Genomic DNA, 4,631 nt, shown 5'->3' on the forward strand with positions numbered 1-4,631 from the left:
GTTCGGGTGTCAGCGACCGAGCCGCAGGTGGCGGCGAGCGCGGGGCTCGGCCCGAGCTCAGGAGGTGAGTGTTGTCCCCCGGAACCCCCTGGGACACCCTGGCCCGCGCAGCCTCCCACGCTTACCGTGCCCTGCAGCCCCGGCGGCTGCGGAGAGCAAAGGCGCGGCGGGACGCGAGGGATGGAGAGCAGGGGTTGGGGGCTAAGCGGTGGGCGCCCCGGCTTCTCCCCCAAATGGTAATCGGGGGTCCGCAGGCGGAAACGGAGACAGCTCCCCAAATCCACCGTCTCCTGGCCTAGAACCGAGCGTGCACGGGGGCGGTGACGACGCGAGACCCCTCCCCAAATCCTTTTATTCTAAGCCTAGGTCTGGGTTCTGGGGCTGCAAAGATGGGGGCGCCGCTCCCCTTCCAGCCTGGAACCCTGGGCGGTGGCTGAGATGGGGACCACTCGCAAATTCCCTCTTCCCAGCTCTGGCCTGCAGACCACCGGGGACCGAGGATGAGGTACCCACTTCCCTTTTCCTCCACTGTGAACCCCTCTCCAGGCCTGATGGCTGGAGGAGCTGGAGGGTCACCTGGCCCCTCCTCTAATCTGCCCCATCCCAGTCCCCCACTTCAAGGATGGGGTGGGGGGCGTTTCACTGGCATCTTCTGTGCGGACCCCAAGGTTGGAATTTTGGGGAGGAGGTCAGTGTGGGGTCCCCTGCCTGGCACGGTTTATCCAGGCCAGGCCTTGAAGGGCCTGGAGCCTGGACTTGGGGGGGGTCCCTCTGTTACTGAGGGGCGGGGTGTACAGCTAGCATCTGTTCCTGGGGATTAAAATAAATCGAGGTAAATTAGGATCTTGCCAGAGGCTGGCTGTGAGTGGGGTGCGGAGGAGGTTTGGGTGGTGGGGGGCCCCTCCATCTGCCTTGGATCCCCCGAGTCACCTGCCCCAGCCGCAATGGGGACCAGGAGGCAGAGTCGAATGGACCTGCTTCACTGGTGACCTTGGGCAGGTGACAGCGCGTTTCCAAACCTCGGTTTCCTCTTTTGAAAATTGAGGTTGGGAGCTTTGGATCCTGCATTTTACAGATTCTGAACTCACCCAGCCCACATTTTGTCTGATGGTGATTCACTCTTTTGCTTAACATGTGGGTGGTTTGGGGTCAAGAGAGTATTGGGTTTGGAGACCCTCCCACAGTGCCTTGCTATCCTCTGAGCCTCAGTTTACTGCGCTGCAAAATGGGTTGATGATGACACTCTGATATTGGGGCTGGGGGCATGGGGGCAGGGAGTAAAACATAGGACCAAGCTGCAATCGTTGGGACGGGGCATCACCACCCTGGTCTCACCAGTGGGGCCACCTAGGGCACACCCTGACCCACATACCATCACCCACACCAGGGGCGAACCTGTTCTCGGGCGAGGTCCTGGGCAGGAGGAGGAGGTGGGAGTTGCCAGGCCAGCTCATCCCCTGTCCCTTGGAGCGCCCTCCCAGTGGTGGGCACAGGGCTGGGAGTCTGACACCCCAGGTTTGAATTTGCCTCTACCTGTGTGTGTTTTCGCTTGGTCCCTTGGTTTGTTCTTCTGTGAAATGGGCTGAATTCCTCTGGGAAGATGAGAGGAGTCTGTTGGAGGAGGAAGCTCCGTAAATACAGACATGATCATTATAATATTAATGACAGCATTAGTGCTCTTTAAATCGGGTCACAGCTGACCAGGAGGAGGGAGGGGAAGGGGGAGTCTACCAAGGGCATTGCCTGAGGAGACTCTAGCACCTGGGAAAGTTAGGCATACAGTAGGCATTCGATAGATGTTTGCCAAATGAAGTGAGGAAGAGGGAGGAGACCCATGGAGAGAACAGAAAATTCCTGAGAATCCCTGGCTCAGATTCCCACTTGGTGGCCTGAGTCACTGTGTGACCTGGGGCATGTGCCTCAGTTTCCCCATGCTGGTCGAGATAAGACCCTGCCTTGAGGTGCGGTGCCGAGAATCAAGCCAGATTGTATAAGTGATCGCAGCCCAGGTGGCTAAGCCAAGAGGGGAGACATGACATAGTGGGTCATTGAAACAGCATGGTACCTGCTTGAACCAAGTGACCGGTCCGTGGGAAGGATGAGAAAACCCCTGCTGCTGGCCCTACTGCACATTCACTGGGGTCCGAGAGAGAGAGAGGGAAATGCCAGATCCTGCTTCCCAGGATCCTGGAAGCCAGATCCTGGAAGGTCAGGAGTGGCCCAAGGTCACTAGGCAAGACGTCAGCGGCTCTGGATACCCAGCCAGGCACCACTCAATTCCCAGAATGGGAGCTCGGGTCTTGCCTTTGTTGCTGATGTGGTTCCTGCTTTGTTTTATCTGTTCTGGGGCTGCTCACATGTCTCAGCCCCAGGTTTGCAAGACTTGGTGCCGGGAAGGCAGGATGGGGGCCTCTGAGTCAGCTGGCAATGTGCTGTGTGACCTTGGGCAAGTCTCTGGCCATCTCTGGGCTTTGTGCTGGTGCTGTACAGGCTGGAAGACTTGGGTTCTAGCAGGGCTGACTTCTCCATCAGATGAGCCTGATGTCTCAACAAGCCCAATGTCTCAGGCTCACAGTGCTTTCAGCGGTCCGTAGGTTGATATTTTCACTTCTTTTAAAATCCGAAGGGAAAAAAAATGAACTTTTGGGTTGAAGGAAACATTTTTGTGTATAATATTAATATATTCATGTTTATGCCAATGTAATTGTAAAATATAGTTTTGTTTTCTTTTCGAGACAGAGTCAGTCTCTCTCTGTCGCCCAGGCTGGAGTGCAGTGGCTCGATCGCAGCTCACTGCAACCTCCATCTCCCGGGTTCAAGCAATTCTCCCGCCTCTCTCTCTCTCTCTCTCTCTCCCCACCCCGAGTAGCTGGGACTACAGGCACGTGCCACCATGCCCAGCTAATTTTTGTATTTTTAGTAGAGACGGGGTTTCACTGTGTTGGCCAGGATAGTCTCGATCTCTTGACCTCGTGATCTTCCCGCCTCGGCCTCCCAAAGTGCTGGGATTACAGGCGTGAGCCACCGCGCCTGGCCATGTCTTCCCCTTTCTGAGTGCATTTCCCTCTCTGAGCCTCAGTTTGCCCTCTCTGTGAAGTGGGTATCGGCCTACCTCGGGATGGCACGATGTTGAATGCCTGGGCCAGGGTTGGTGCTCACTTATTTCCCAGTTGTTGTCATGATTAATATTTGTTCAGTAAGAACAGCTCCAGGTTCAGGCTGGGGGGGCTCCAGGTTCAGGTGCCTCTTGTTTACTCACCCATGGCCTATGTGGTTCCAGGGAGGTCCCACGGGTGCTGATTGGGCGGGGGAGGTAAGGTGGCGGTTGGATGGTAGGCGGGGCGGGGTGAGCTTCCTGTCCCCCCCATGCACACAAGCCTCCAACTTGGTGCTGACGGAAGTGGCCTCGTGGCTGTCTCCTGGCGCCTGCCCCATCAGACGGGGGCCCCATCCCACTCGCTACCCTGTCCGGTGAGTATGAGCCCTGGCCAGTAGATACCCATCATCTCTCCTTGGCCCCCCTCAGGAACAGAGGGGAGGCCCCCCCTGCCCGGAACCTGGGTTTCAGGAGAAGTAGCAGGTGTCACTTCCTGGGCTGGCCAAAGCCTGCATGGGGCCACCCGCTGCCCTGCCCCCCATCCTCCATTCCAGCTGTGAGTGGTGGTTTGGGTTGCGGGGGCGACAGAGGGGGCTTGGAAACCCAGAGAGCCACGCGTGATGGTTTCAAACAGGAGGTCATTAGCAGACAGACCAGGGGCAAAATCACAGTCAGCTGGGACCAATGACTGATCGCTCTGTGCCTCAGTTTCCCTCATAAAGTTGGGGTTGCATCTGAGGGCATGGCATGAAGCTTGGATGAGCAGAGGCGTGTGAATAGTTAGGTACAGGGTCGCACACATGCTGGTGCTCCGTGTGTATCTGTTTGCCAGAGGTGGCGTGAGGCAATCTAATTGAAACTGCAAAAACAGTAGTGAGATTCTTGGTTTCTGGGGAACTTGGGCTCCTTGGTTCCTGGGATCTTCTAGAACAATGTTGGCAGCAAGGCTTTCTCATCTGTGTCATCCATTACAGCAGCCACCAGCCCCATGTAGCTACTGAGCCTGGGAAGAGAGGCTGGCACAGCCGAGGAGTTGGGTATATAATTTTATTTATTTATTTTATTTATTTATTTATTATTTTTAAGACAGAGTCTGACTCTTTCACCCAGGCTAGAGTGCAGTGGTGCGATCTTGGCTCACTACAGCCTCCGCCTCCCACGTTCAAGCGATTCTTGTGCCTCAGCCTCCCAAGTAGCTGGGACTACAGGTGTGTGCCACCACACCCTACTAATTTTTATATTTTTTGGTAGAGATGGGGTTTTGCCATGTTGGCCAGGCTGGTCTCAAACTCCTGACCTCAAGTGATCCGCCTACCTCAGCTGCCCAAAGTGCTGGGATTACAGGCGTGAGCCACTGTGCCCAGCCAGTTGTATTTAATTTTCCTTGGTTTAATATTAATACAAAAATTAAGGCTGGGGTGGTGGCTCATGGCTGCAATCCCAGCACTTTGGGAGTCCCAGGCAGGAGGATGGCTTGAGCTCAGGAGTTCGAGACTAGCCTGGGCAACACTAGTGAGACCTGGTCTCTTCAAAA

General features: G+C 55.8%; 1 protein-coding gene across 5 annotated transcripts in view; it reads left to right on the forward strand.

Annotated features, from left to right (window-relative positions):
* FCHO1 (FCH domain only 1) overlaps nucleotides 1-4,631 on the forward strand; it is a 45,132-nt gene continuing 40,501 nt past the window's right edge. For 2 of the 5 annotated variants that reach the window (XM_011925761.1, XM_011925763.1), the window contains exon 1: nucleotides 3,371-3,471. The gene's annotated coding sequence lies outside the window, so the exon portion shown is untranslated. Of the gene's footprint in view, nucleotides 65-3,370; nucleotides 3,472-4,631 lie in introns of those variants that run through there. The other 3 variants (XM_011925759.1, XM_011925762.1, XM_011925760.1) reach the window with 3 other exon arrangements.

This window comes from Colobus angolensis, unplaced genomic scaffold (assembly GCF_000951035.1).
Source record: "Colobus angolensis palliatus isolate OR3802 unplaced genomic scaffold, Cang.pa_1.0 Scaffold66, whole genome shotgun sequence".
In the NCBI taxonomy this organism is placed as follows: domain Eukaryota; kingdom Metazoa; phylum Chordata; class Mammalia; order Primates; family Cercopithecidae; genus Colobus; species Colobus angolensis.